Source organism: Stegostoma tigrinum, chromosome 7, assembly GCF_030684315.1.
Source record: "Stegostoma tigrinum isolate sSteTig4 chromosome 7, sSteTig4.hap1, whole genome shotgun sequence".
NCBI lineage: Eukaryota > Metazoa > Chordata > Chondrichthyes > Orectolobiformes > Stegostomatidae > Stegostoma > Stegostoma tigrinum.
This window is the reverse complement of record NC_081360.1, coordinates 27,274,403-27,289,293: the sequence shown is the minus strand read 5'-3', so window position 1 is coordinate 27,289,293 and position 14,891 is coordinate 27,274,403. Positions and strand designations below refer to the sequence as shown.

Below are 14,891 nucleotides of genomic sequence, written 5' to 3'. Positions count from 1 at the left end.
CAAATTGAAAGGAAATTTTATGGAAATAAACAGGGATACAGAAGGGGAATGGGATTGACTGGATTGGTCTAATCGAGATAGCATGGATTCAGTGGGCTAAATGGCCTCCTTGGTTCCGTACCAGCTCAATAACTCACAACAACGAGAAGCTCCAAACCGTTGCATGAACATAGTTGCTTTACAATTATCTTTATGGTGTAGTAATGGTATAAACTGTGATTGCTGCATATTTAAACTGACAATAGCGAGAGCTATCTTGATGTTTCTAGTTGTGACACTTTACAGCTTGAAAGCTCCAAGTAAAAATATCTGAAGTTATATCTGGTAAACTAATGCTACCATGACAATGAACTGAACAGAATAGAACACAGTAAAGAACAGCAGCCTCATTCTGATCTGCCCTGAACCTTTATACATTCAGATATTCAGTGTTTGTTTTTCTGAATAGCATGGCCCTGATTTTTTTGAAGTTAACTTCATGCATGTTTGTGAGGACTTTTGAATGTGTGGCGCAGTAACTAGATGCAAAAGTTAATGATCCAGCATTGTGGGTTTTAACTCACATTGTTATTTATTAAAATGTATGTTCCAGTTTTTGCTATTTGCTTTTCTAGCATGCTATGTTGTAGCAGATTACACAACCTACAGGAAGAAAGAAAAATCAAAGGAACACACAGGGAAGGAGATGAGAACAACGAGTTGGGAAGTCAAAAGAGAAGAACTGAAGTAGAAGAGGGAAGATTAAGAGACAAAGAGGAATATAGAGACAACAAAGAGAGTGACCATATATTTTCAAGTGTCAGTACCGGTGAGTCATGTGTTATTCAGCTAAAAATAGCAGGACATTACTTTTAATTAAGCTTAGGAAATTACATTTATACAGGGTTGCGTGAAATGTAAGTTCAACTCTAAAAGGAATGAGGTGCTACAATGCCTATTTGACTTAATGTTGTTTGTTTACTGTTCTACCTTTCTTAAGCTATTTTATGGTGGCTATTTTTCTTTACATCATAGAGCCATACAGCACGGAAACAGCACTTCAGTTCAATTCATCAATGCTGACCAAGTTTCCCAAACTAAACAAGTTTCATTTGCAGACGTTTGGCCATATCCCTCCAAACCTTCCCTATTCATGTAAATAATGGAGTCAGTATTCAGGATTGAAGTTCTAGATGCAATAGTAGTTTAGGTAACAAGTACGCATTTTATTAACCCCATGTTGCCTGTGAAATATTCTATACAGACACTGACCAGTTTATTACTCATAAAACATGGTTACCTATGTGGTCTTACTGTATGAGACAAATAAAGTACTGCAGTACAAACTTAGTTTTATTAAAACACTCACAAGTAAAGAAAACGTGTACAGATCAAGTTACTTTTCCCAATCTAGGCTGACTGCCTGAAAAACACACATACTATCCACTCTGGTGACAAAAACAAAGTTGCTGGAAATGCTCAGCAGATCTGGCAGCATCTGTAAAGGAAAAAAATAGAGTTAACGTTTTGGGTCTGGTGATCCTTCCTCAGAACACGGTCTTTCGTTTTTTTATCCATCCTGGTGAGCTGGATTGAGCTGCCAGATTCAGTTCACTGACCTCCATAAATAGGGCACTCAGGATGTCCTTAGTTTGAAGGTGGGTCTTGCATGGAGTCTTCGCTGGTCAAGACTTTGCTGAGGGAGTGGCTGCCAAATATTTCTTCTCATGTCCCCTTTCTGAGCCCTTTGCAATGTCCACTGGCATTAGTCAATGAGGTTTCCCAAACTAAACAAGTCTCATTTGCAGACATTAGGCCCATATCTCTCTGGGGCGGCATGGTGGCTCAGTGGTTAATATTGCTGCATCACAGCGCCAGGGACCTGGGCTCGGTCCCACCTTTGGGTGACTGTCTGTGTGGAGTTTGCTCATTCTCCCCGTGTCTGCGTAAGCTTCCTCCGGGTGATCTGGTCTCCTCCCACAGTCCAAAGATGTGCGGGCTAGGTGGATTGGCCACACTAAATTGCCCGTAGTGTTCAGGAGTGTGTAGGTTAGTTGGATTATAGGGGGGATGAGTCTGGATGGGATGCTTTGAGGGTCGGTGTTGACTTGTTGGGCCGAAGGGCCTGTTTCCTCACTGTAGGGATTCTATGATCTATGAGGTCACACAGCAGGAGTTACAGCACCCATGAGTTTGGCCAGGTCATTCTGGGTTTGCCTGACCCCTTTACAAGGCATGAATGCACATTGGTGACAAGAAGCCTGGCCAAAACGGGGGAATACACTAACATAATCTCTTGCCCTATCATTCAGGATGATTACCTCCTTTTGAGTTTCGGGTCAGAATGACCCTTCCATTGTCACGGTTGATCATCTCTGTTAAATGTGCAATATTGGTCTGATCAGATCCTTGTTCGCTTTTGACCTGTGCTACCCTTAGTCTTTTTGGATTCTTTCAGGGCTTGCTTGCAGAAACTGTTTAGGTAATTTTATATTGGGCCTAGTTGCTCAGGCTGGTGGCCACTTGGCCACACCTAGCACTGTTTACATTTTCACATTCGGAAAATCTTCAAACATTAAAGTGAAAACCCTGCAGCAGAAATATCAAAAAGGAAGCTTCTGGCTCTGTTGTGCTCGGTTCGCAATACCTCTTTGCAGAACACCTCCACTCGGTTCGCAATAAACAACTGCACCTCCCAGTCACGAACCATTTCCATTCCTTCTCCCACTCCTCAGATGACATGTCCATCATGGGCCTCCTGCAATGCCACAATGATGCCACCCGAAGGTTGCAGGAACCTCAACTCACATTCTGCTTGGGAACCCTGCAGCCCAATGGTATCAATGTGGACTTCACAAGCTTCAAAATCTCCCCTTCCCCCACCACATCCCAAAACCAGCCCAGTTCGTCCCCTCCCCCCACTGCATCACACAACCAGCCCGGCTCTTCCCCTCCACCCACTGCATCCCAAAACCAGCCCAGCCTGTCGCTGCCTCCCTAACCTGTTCTTCCTCTCACCCATCCCATCCTCCCACCTCAAGCCGCATTTCCATTTCCTACCTACTACCTCATCCCGCCTCCTTGACTTGTCTGTCTTCCCTGGACTGACCTATCCCCTCCCTACCTCCCCACCTATACTCTCCTCTCCACCTATCTTCTTTTCTCTCCATCTTTGGTCCGCCTCCCCCTCTCTCCCTATTTATTCCAGAACCCTCTCCCCATCCCCCTCTCTGATGAAGGGTCTAGGCTTGAAATGTCAGCTTTTGTGCTCCTGAGATGCTGCTTGGCCTGCTGTGTTCATCCAGCTTCACACTTTGTTATCTTCTGGCTCTGTTGATTAGTTTTCCAGGTTTGTGTAAGGACATTTCTAATGAAAAATACACAATATTTTATGCATAATTTTGCATAGAGTATATTGTGAAATATCGGTATATTGAAGCTTTGGGATTCATTATTTGAGATAGGAAAAATCCTGCACTTACCACTGATGAGTAATTCGTTTTCAGAATTCAGTAATATTTGATAGAATCATGGCGATATTTTCTGTTGGCTTATGATTACGAGAATTGATTGAAAATTGGAGTTCTGCCAAAAATTTTGAAAGGAAAATAGCATCAAAATATGATTGTTCAGGCTACTAATTAATGTGGCAAAAATTAGCATAGTTAATTAGGGTAGATTGTAAATGCTTGTAATTGGTAGCTGAACCCTCAAGGAGTGGGATATGGCAATAACACTTAATGGGATACACAATTTAAAGGCATCATTCACTTCTTAAATATGAGATGCCGTTAGTGACCTGACCAGAGCTGCTAAGGTAAGATCCACATTTACAATGTTCTTAACAACTGACCCAATACTATGCTGCTCTACAGTAGCTTCTTTAGTGAAAGCTTGAAAGACCTATCTGTACTTCTCCCTGCCATTCATAGCAGTACATGGCTGCTGAATTTCATGGGAAGGTGCTAAAGAGCCAAAAGTTCCAGCAGAAGCAGTGAATAAGCAAGAAAGAGGTCTGAGGTCCTGATCTTAAGGATCTAAACAGAAATTCAAAAAGTAGGTCCTTGCTGATAGCAAATTCTGGATTACTCCTTATGTTACATACTGGCAAGAGGAAAAATGAAAGAGGTGGCAACTTACTGCACGACAAGAGACAGTGTGCAGGAAGAAGTGTTTCAGAATCCTGATACATTGGAATTAGTGGCGGCTATCTCCTGAATTAGGATATTCTTGGCAGGTTAGCTAGGGCTGTGCAGAGAATTGTAACCAATTCATAATGGAGTTGGGAACATGGAAACCTAGTGTTAAGATAGATAGTAGTTAATAAGTGTGAAGCTGGAAAAGCACAGCAAGTCAGACAGCATCCAAGGAGCAGGGAAGTTACTGTTTCAGGCTGAAACAGTCCTGGTGAAGGGTTTCAGCCTGAAATGCTGGCTTCCTTGCTTCTTGGATGCTGCCTGACCTGATGTGCTTTTCCAGCTTCACATTTATTGACTCTAGCTTCCAGCATCTGCTGTCCTTACTGTCTCCACTGTCTCCTAGATAGTAGTTAAGCTGGGTTAAATTGATTTATTAAATGAATAGATAGATACAGAGAGGGAAGAGATAGACAGGTACGTGGAAGGAGCTGGAAGACTGAATAGAGTTGGAGGTGGTTAATAGGTGAAAAAAATACCATGGGTGATTTGGTGATGGAAATAAATTATTCAGTTCTGTGTAAGACCATCTCTGGATATAAAGATAACTAACAAAGGGAAGACTGGGTAGGGGGTTCAGTTAGCTCAGGCGGCTGGTTGACTGGTAGCAACGCATAATGATGCCAACACTGTGGCTTCAATTCCTAGACTGGCTGAGATTAACATGAAGGTCCCACCTTCTCAACCTCCCCCCTCACCTGAAGCATGGTGATCCTCAGATTAATCCGCCAACAATCATCTCTCTCTAATGTGAGGTCACCCTCTGATTGTTTGTGGGTATGTTGGAATAAAAACAGCACTGTATACTTGATCATCGATGCCCTATATCATGATTGAATGTGTTTCCCCACTGAACTGTAGTGAAAATTATAAGAGGATGAGTGACTAGTTAACAAACTCAATCCTAAAAGAAATGTACCTTGTTTTCCATCTCACTGAAAGGTTTGGATCCAGATTGATGCATAAAAACAGGAATAGGTCAATTAGCCTTTTGACCCCGTTCTACCATTCAATGAGATCATGCCAAATTCATGGTGCCATTCCATATATCTGCACTTACTCCATCTCTCTTAATGGCTCTGATGAGCAAAAACCTATCAATTTCAGATTTGTAGTTCACAATTCATCAAGCTTTCGTTATCATTTGCACAAGAAAGTTCAAAATGTCCTTTCCATGTATGATTAATTTGAAGATTATTCCTCCTCTTGCACCAAACCACAGAAATCTACACTCTGTGTTTGCAATGATGTGTTGAAAGTTTCAATAAAGTCAACCTTTTACCTTTGAATTCCAGGGATTACGGCACTTATTTGTATAAACCCTCCTCCTAACCTAACTCCTCCATGATGTCTACGTTTCATTCTGATAAACCAGTTCCCTTAAAAACCAATGAATTCTTCTGGTGGTACAATGTCCAGGACTATTCACAGTTCTCTGGGTTTGCCCTAACCAGGGATTTGTATAGTCTAGGTAGAAATGGTTTATCCTTTCAATGGCATTTATGATTATCATCTTTATCTGTTCATGGTATTTAAGTGATCTATGTAAAAATAGCAAAGAGCAAAGGCACTGTCGAATAAAGGGTAGGAATCTAAGGGAGATAACGTCAATGAAGTGGCCTGAGAATATAGATGTACAAATCATGATAGTGGCAGAGCAGTTGAGTAAGTATTTAATAACACATCTGGAATCCTAGACTTTATAAAGGCATGGAGTGCAAAAGCAAAGAAGATATGGGCAACCTTTAGTCATAAAAGGATTAAAACCCTACTTTAATGCATATCTATATATGTATATATTTAGTGACTGTTCTAAAAACACATAAACAGGCCAATGAAGATGGCTACTATCATACACAGAGAAGGCAAGATGGCTGCTTCCAGAAATTTCTAGCAAGTACCAGGAAAAGAAAGTGAACTCATCACCCCTGGATTGTGGCAATACTTGCGTTGTTTGATATTCTAGAAAAGCCAACACAGAAGAACCATGGGCAAGATGTCCATGCCAGCCAATACTGAATTAAGGAATCAACCGAAACACCATAGCTTGTCTGAGTTTGGTCTATATGCGACAATTGACCTCTCCTCAAAAACAATTTAGAAATTGTTAATAAATGTCAGCTTTGCAATTGCTGATTAAAATAAAAAGAGTTATAAAGTTCAATGTCCGCTTCAGCAGTCAACATGTTTAAAATAGCAGAGGCAGAACATTAGGGGCTGAATTTTCCTACTTTCTAAATTGCCCTTGAGGACATGGAATGTGCTGTACCAATGCAGTGTGTGTTGTGTGGTACAGCCAGATTGCTATAAAGATGAAAGTTTCAGGATTTTGACACAGTGACAGTGAAAGAACAATGTAGTTCCAGGATAGAGTATGAATTGAAGGACAACTTGGTTGCATTCACATCTATTTTCTATTCTTGATCTTGGGGATAGAGGTTGCGAGTTTGGAAGGTGTTACCAAAGATAAGTTACTACAGTGCCTATGAAACATTTATTGACAAAAGAGTTGAAAATAGATCGACGAGGACATGAACAATGTGGGTATAGTAACTGGAGTAATGCCAGTCATGTGGACTGCATAGAATATGAGTTCCCTGATTGGGGCTACTAACCTGACCCTTTAGCGGGCCCTGGCCGACAGATTTAAACAGGAGTGGCAGGAGATAAGAATTTTCCAAGAGGAACAATTGAATGACTTAATATCTCAGTATTAAGTAGCCTTATCTCAATTAAATGCAGTTTGTTATTCTTCCTCACCGTGGAGAGAAATTACACAGCAACAATTACCAATACGTAAGTCTGGGCAGGTGCCAGGTATCTAGTGGCTCCAGTTTGCCACCCAATCCTCTGCACCCCCATCGTGACTTAGTTCCGAAGAAGAGGCATCCTGAACTCAAAACATTAACTCTGATTTTCTCTCCGCAAATGCTGCCAGACCAGCTAGACTTTTTCCAGCATTTTCTATGTCTTTTCTTCCCTAAAAATTGTAGCATGAGAAATAAACCTCTCCAAATTAAGTATCAAAATCCTTTTCGCGGAGAAATCAAGGCAAACAATCATTTATTCTATTGAAAAGATCAAATTGTGTATCTCAGCATCAACCATAAAAAGGGGCATTTAGAATTAAACTAATCCTTGGACAAACATAACACACCCTCCTCAAGGCGTGGGAATTCGGGGAGAATAGGAGTCTGGAAGGACAGCGCAGGGAATTCTGACACAAAATACAAACAGAAAATGCTGGAAAAGCTCAATGGATTTGTGGTGAGAGAAACAGAGCCAATGTTTAGAGTCCAATGAGTCTTCTTTGTTCACCCGTTCACATGCTGCCATTTTCACTCCTGGGCTTTCCTTGGCCAGGGGAGGATGGGGGATTGAGGGAGGAGGGGTGCAAGAACGTGTCAAAATCAGGGATGAGGAACTGCATTTAAATCTTAAATGAGAACTATGCAAGGCGTTTAGAGTGACTGATCCACAAGTGAAAAAAAATGCAGCAAAGCTGTGTGGCAATGAAACAAAATCTTTGTGACTTTGAGGAATTTCCCCATGAGTCAGGCAGAGACTTCATCAGAGATAATGGAACTGCAGATGCTGGAGAATCCAAGATAACGAAGTGTGGAGCTAGATGAACAGAGCAGGCCAAGCAGCATCTCAGGGGCACAAAAGCTGACGTCTCGGGCCTAGACCCTTCATCAGAGAGGGGGTTGGGGAGAGGGTTCTGAAATAAATAAGGAGGTTGGTCCAGAGGGAGGAGGGTAACTTCATCAGGTTAGGCATACCTGGAAGACTTCATCAGAACTCAATTCAGATACTCATGTCAATTTCTATCAAAATTCTGGTTTTATTTTATTTGAGGATCTTTGCTTTACATAGCTGTAACTGCGTGGTAAGGTGAAATAATAGGAACAAATGCCTGCAGCATAATTAATAATTGTTAAAGTTGCATAATTTTGCTTTAATGTTGATTGAACATTTCCCTCAGTATTAAGCTACCTTCTTTGAATGAGTTAGTCTATTAGCATGACTGCATTTCTCCAAGGATGCAACGTTTAAGATTGAATTTCAGGAACCGTACTAAAACTATCATCTTGGAAGTGTCGTGAACATAAATGTAAGTCTTCTGTTTTTAAGCAGTGTCAGATTCAAGTGCATTACGAAAGGGACCTCGCCTGTCACTCTGCTAAGCTCATGTGTCCTGTTGCCCAGTAACAGCAATTAGCACGAAAAAGGCAGTATGTTGCCCATCTCAAACTTTTTCAGTCAAAATGTCTTGTTTCTATTCAAATTTTGAACAAGGTGTAAAGACTATAAGACGATGAGATATAGGACCAGAATTAGACCATTCAGCCCATTGAATCTGGTCTGCCATGAGATCACGGCTGACATGTTTCTTATCCTGTTCTCCTGGCTTCTTTCAATAGTTGTTACAAATAAAATCAATTAAAAAGGCAGAATCAATATTTAACTGTTTAATCAACCAACGCAAATTTTCTTTTCAATCAGGATAGTGATGCACAATTTCAATCAGAACAAACCTAACAACAGAATGGTTCAGGATAATTTTGTTTGTGATGTATGACATAATACCAAAATGGTCAAATCTTTGTACATTATTACCTCCACTTTTTGAATATTAATCAACATTGATCTCCATCTAGTACATGAAATAAAATCCCTCTTCTTATGACAGTTGTTCTTTTAAAATTGTAACTATTGCAAGAGTGACAACTATCAAAGAGCTCTTAATACAAGCACCACTTAATGTGTGCACTCACAGCAATTGGAGCAATTGCTGTGTAATCAATAATGGAGGAATTATAATTTCAATTATTCATGACTGATGTTTCTAAGTACTATGTACTTTGCTTGCAGCTGCCTGATACTAATGGAATTCAGTTTTATGCAGCAGGGGTTCCATCACGATGGGAAAATTGCACTCACCCGGTTACGCTAGATACGGCCACCTTCCAATCTAGATCCATTGGCAGCTAAACTAGTTTACACCTGATGGTGAATTTGTGTGCAAAGATCTGACCACACCCATTTCCTTTGTTTCGTCAGTATACATCTGGTCATTTATAACTTGATGCAGCATTGTCTCCCTCATTAAATCCTCCCCATTTCTCTGTAGCATTTTTTGTTTTGCTAAATTCTGTAAATCAATAATGTCATGTCATGTAGATGAAAGTAATTAAAAATAACATGGCAAACAATCTTCACAATTTTCCAACAGTGGTGTCCACACTTTAATTGATTCTGTAAGGAATGGAGCCCTGGGATCTTTGACAATATGTCCTTATGGAATCTAAAGCAGGCAGTCTGTGTTTGTGTGTCTGTGTGTGTGTGCACATTCTGAAGAAGCAGTGTTGTAAACCCTTTATCTATCCTTAAGGGCTGAAATTGGGATTTGACATTCGTGGAAAATGTATGATAATAAATTTGCAGTCCATTTTACATTCTGTCCAATTTTGTTATCCATTTGTTCTTGAATATTTTGTGTGACTATTAAGGCTAATTATATCCCCTCTGTTTCTCTCTGGTATTCTGTCCAGCACAGCTGTCACTAATGAACAAGTTCTTTTTTAATATTAGTGATGTTAATTGTAATCTTTACTTGTCTGGAAGGCTTTCAAAATTCAATTCATAAAATGCAAAACAACTAATTGTTGCACCAGAATGCCAGGTTCTGAAACAAGAAAACTGCCTGAATTTCGAGTCACTTCCTGCACAGATGGAGAAACTAGCCAAGATAATAAAATGTGAGGCTGGATGAACACAGCAGGCCAAGCAGCATCTCAGGAGCACAAAAGCTGACGTTTCGGGCCTAGACCCTTCATCAGAGAGGGGGATGGGGTGAGGGAACTGGAATAAGTAGGGAGGGGGAGGTGGACCGAAGATGGAGAGTAAAGAAGATAGGTGGAGAGAGTGTAGGTGGGGAGGTAGGGAGGGGATAGGTCAGTCCAGGGAAGACGGACAGGTCAAGGAGGTGGGATGAGGTTAGTAGGTAGCTGGGGGTGCGGCTTGGGGTGGGAGGAAGGGATGGGTGAGAGGAAGAACCGGTTAGGGAGGCAGAGACAGGTTGGACTGGTTTTGGGATGCAGTGGGTGGAGGGGAAGAGCTGGGCTGGTTGTGTGGTGCAGTGGGGGGAGGGGAAGAACTGGGCTGGTTTTGGGATGCGGTGGGGGAAGGGGAGATTTTGAAGCTGGTGAAGTCCACATTGATACCATTAGGCTGCAGGGTTCCCAAGCGGAATATGAGTTGCTGTTCCTGCAACCTTCGGGTGGCATCATTGTGGCAGAGCAGGAGGCCCATGATGGACATGTCATCTAAAGAATGGGAGGGGGAGTGGAAATGGTTCGCAACTGGGAGGTGCAGTTGTTTACTGCGAACCGAGCGGAGGTGTTCTGCAAAGCCGTTCCCAAGCCTCCGCTTGGTTTCCCCAATGTCGAGGAAGCCACAGCGGGTACAATGGACGCAGTATACCACATTGGCAGATGTGCAGGTGAACCTCTGCTTAATATGGAAAGTCATCTTGGGGCCTGGGATGGGGTGAGGGAGGAGGTGTGGGGGCAAGTGTAGCATTTCCTGCGGTTGCAGCGGAGGGTGCTGGGTGTGGTGGGCTTGGAGGGCAGTGTGGAGCGAACGAGGGAGTCACGGAGAGAGTGGTCTTTCCGGAAAGCAGACAAGGGTGGGGATGGAAAAAATGTCTTGGGTGGTGGGGTCGGATTGTAGATGGTGGAAGCGTTGGAGGATGGTGCGTTGTATCCGGAGGTTGGTGGGGTGGTGTGTAAGAACGAGGGGGATCCTCTTTGGGTGGTTGTGGCGGGGGCGGGGTGTGAGGGATGTGTTGCGGGAAATGCGGGAGATGCGGTCAAGGGCATTCTCGGCCACTGTGGGGGGATAGTTGCGGTCCTTGAAGAACTTGGACATCTGGGATGTGCAGGAGTGGAATGCCTCATCGTGGGAGCAGATGTGGTGGAGGCAGAGGAATTGGGAATAGGGGATGGAATTTTTGCAGGAGGGTGGGTGGGAGGAGGTGTATTCATGTTAGCTGTGGGAGTCGGTGGGCTTGAAATGGACATCAGTTACAAGCTGGTTGCCTGAGATGGAGACTGAAAGGCCCAGGAAGGTGAGGGATGTGCTGGAGATGGCCCAGGTGAAAACTGAAGGTTGGGGTGGAAGGTGTTGGTGAAGTGGATGAACTGTTCGAGCTCCTCTGGGGAGCAAGAGGCAGCGCCGACACAGTCATCAATGTAACAGAGGAAGAGGTGGGATTTAGGGCCTGTGTAGGTGCGGAAGAGGGACTGTTCCACGTAACCTACAAAGAGGCAGGCATAGCTGGGGCCCATGCGGGTGCCCATGGCCACCCCCTTTGTCTGTAGGAAGTGGGAGGAATCGAAAGAGAAGTTGTTGAGGGTGAGGACGCGTTCGGCTAGGCGGATGAGGGTGTCGGTGGAGGGGGACTGGTCGGGCCTGCGGAACAGGAAGAAACGGAGTGCCTTGAGGCCATCTGCATGCGGAACACAGGTATATAGGGACTGGACGTCCATGGTGAAAATGAGGTATTGGGGGCCAGGGAATTGGAAGTCCTGGAGGAGGTGGAGGGCGTGGGTGGTGACACGGACGTAGGTAGGGAGTTCCTGGACCAAAGGGGAGAAGATGGAGTCCAGATAGGTGGAGATGAGTTTGGTGGGGCAGGAACAGGCTGAGACAATGGGTCAACCAGGGCACGCAGGTTTGTGGATTTTGGGAAGGAGATAGAAACGGGCCGTGCGGGGTTGGGGAACAATGAGGTTGGAGGCTGTGGGTGGGAGGTCCCCTGAGGTGATGAGGTCATGAATGGTGTTGGAGATGATGGTTTGGTGCTTGGGGTTGGGGTCATGATCAAGGGGGCGGTAGGAGGAGGTGTCAGAGAGTTGGCGTTTGATGACATGTCCATCATGGGCCTCCTGCAGTGCCACAATGATGCCACCCGAAGGTTGCAGGAACAGCAACTCATATTCCGCTTGGGAACCCTGCAGCCCAATGGTATCAATGTGGACTTCACCAGCTTCAAAATCTCCCCTTCCCCCACCGCATCCCAAACCAGCCCAGTTCGTCCCCTCCCCCCACTGCTCCACACAACCAGCCCAGCTCTTCCCTTCCACCCACTGCATCCCAAAACCAGTCCAGCCTGTTTATGCCTCCCTAACCTGTTCTTCCTCTCACCAATCCCTTCCTCCCACCCCAAGCTGCACCTCCATCTCCTACTTACTAACCTCATCCCACCTCCTTGACCTGTCCGTCCTCCCTGGACTGACCTATCCCCTCCCTACCTCCCCACCTATACTCTCCTCTCCACCTATCTTCTTTTCTCTCCATCTTTGGTCCGCCTCCCCCTCTCTCCCTATTTATTCCAGAACTCTCTCCCCATCCCCCTCTCTGATGAAGGGTCTAGGCCCGAAATGTCAGCTTTTGTGCTCCTGAGATGCTGCTTGGCCTGCTGTGTTCATCCAGCTCCACACTTTATTATCTTGGATTCTCCAGCATCTGCAGTTCCCATTATCTCTGAGAAACTAGCCAAAGTGTGCTAGGCATGACTGGGTTCTATCATGATGTCAAATAAGCTGATCAGGAAGTTGCTTTCAGCAATTTCATTTGCTGATATGCAATGAATACTTATGCTGAACAGATGTATAGCAGCATAAGGGCTGCATTCCCAGAAGTGCCACTTAGAAGATCAGACACCAGCTTGCAGATGAGGCGCTTTTACTGAACTCTCTTTGGAGTTGTGTTGTAGAGTTGGTGATTGAAACTGGGAAAGACACAGGGTTTGATGACTGAGACATGGCATCTGTGGTGACAATCCCTCTTTATCTTCAACGTGACCAAGAAATGGAGACACAGTGACTGGGAGGGGAGTTCTATGAGGAGGGAGGAGGAGGATGACACATCACAGAAGGTCCTTGTCCTAAAAGCCTTTAAAAGTGCACTGTTACACCCATCTCACACAGGACCAGTGCCTGAAGCAACTCAGGTTCAACAAGAAGGTGGTCACTGAACATTGCCACCTTCTATAATCCATTTTAAAACTTCACACCAACAAGGGGACATCCTTCTCACTGGCTATAAATTTCAGAGTGACAAAAAATTTGCTTCCAGGTCTTTTCTGTTAGGAACAGGTGACCTTTTTGGAAATAGCCCAGTGTATCAACCACCTGGAGGTGGTTTATTTCAGAAAAGGGGAATAAATTGTCTTCTGACCAAACAGAGATGATAGTGAGACCCATAAAAGTGCTCCACAGGACAGTATCAGCTGTATGCACATGTTCTACAGACCCTCCTGTCAATGGGGAGAGAAAAAGGAACTGCTTGGATTATCATTCTATAAACTTGCAGCTTATAGACCACCAATACGTCACGGTTGTGAATGCTCGCTGTTGTGTCAGCGATCATGACACATCCATCTTGTGCTAGTTATCCATACCTATTGTCTTCAGACCTTCCCAGAAAGCCACAGGCTGGTTGCTAAGGGATAAAGGTCAACCTCTACACACATAACTAATGATCCCTTTCTTCAATCGTCTTCTGTCAACGGTGAGAGCAGTGGGTGTATAGTGAGAAACATGATTTCAATAAGGAACTTTGTGAAGCAGACAGTCAGCCTGCTTAACCAGTGATTCAACTACTTGGATTGTTTGAAAGTGGCCCTTCATTTCATGCTGGGTTGGGTTCTGAAGTTTATGGTGATCTACTATGTCTGCTATAAATGCTACCATGTATAGACAGCCATTGCCATCTCAGGAGGAAGAGCATGAAGAGTAGACATCCTTGTTCCCATTGCCATGGTTAGCCTCACAAAACCCTCGCTTAGTCTCTGTTTTTGATAAAACTAATTCACTTGACCACCTTTAATCTGCCATGCCCCACCATTATGTCCAACTGAGAAGCTTCATTATACCTTCCCCAGTCCTTCATCTAGCAATAAAAGGCATCCAGAAAAATCATGTCATTGATATCTTTATCTAGCCACAGATCCAGTTATACAAGCAGGTTTGAACCTCTATCCTTTGTGTTTATCCTCCATGTGCCTTTTCCCGACTCACGCTCCTAATAGTATTGCCCCAGTGGATGCAGCAGAATTGGTGAAAGATCATTGAACTTAAGCTGGGCGCGTACTGCAGGATGCCTTCAAGCTACTCTTAGACCTTGAGAGCCTGATTTTGAACTGTACCATCTCAACATGGGCTGAGTTGGGTTTGGGAAGCGGCAAGAGAACGAGCAGATTGGCATTGACAGTACCATGAAGATCAACAATCTGAAAGAGTACATTAATTGCATGTTCAATGATACAACTGCATCTCCCATGAGAGAGCATCTCAATAGATTGTTGAGGTACAGATTGTTGGACTGTAGTAAGGATGGCAGCACCTGAGCCTTTGTGGTGATTAGCATGGATTTCATGATCTCAGTTTGGACTTCAGCTGCTGTACTGTGACACAGGATAGGATTAGGGTTAGGGCTATGGTTAGGCTTAGGGTCAGTGTTAGGGTTGTCTTCACCTGACTAAACTGCAGCAGAACTCACTTGCAACCTCACCGTCAGCAGAATAACCCACTCAAGGTGACTCACCCCGTGTCCACTCTTGTTCACTTTTGTTCCGTAGCACCTTGCACTAGATTTTCATCTCTCTGTCCATATCAGAATGGCAACATGAGCAAAAAGCATTGCCCA

The 14,891-nt window shown here is 44.0% G+C and overlaps 1 long non-coding RNA gene across 2 annotated transcripts in view; it reads left to right on the top strand.

Moving 5' to 3' along the window:
- The first annotated feature begins 616 nt into the window (after positions 1–616).
- LOC125454345 (uncharacterized) overlaps positions 617–14,891 on the top strand; it is a 57,917-nt gene continuing 43,642 nt past the window's right edge. For both annotated transcript variants that reach the window (XR_007247968.2, XR_009445987.1), the window contains exon 1: positions 617–808. This is a non-coding gene — a long non-coding RNA (uncharacterized LOC125454345). The remainder of the gene's footprint in view (positions 809–14,891) is intronic.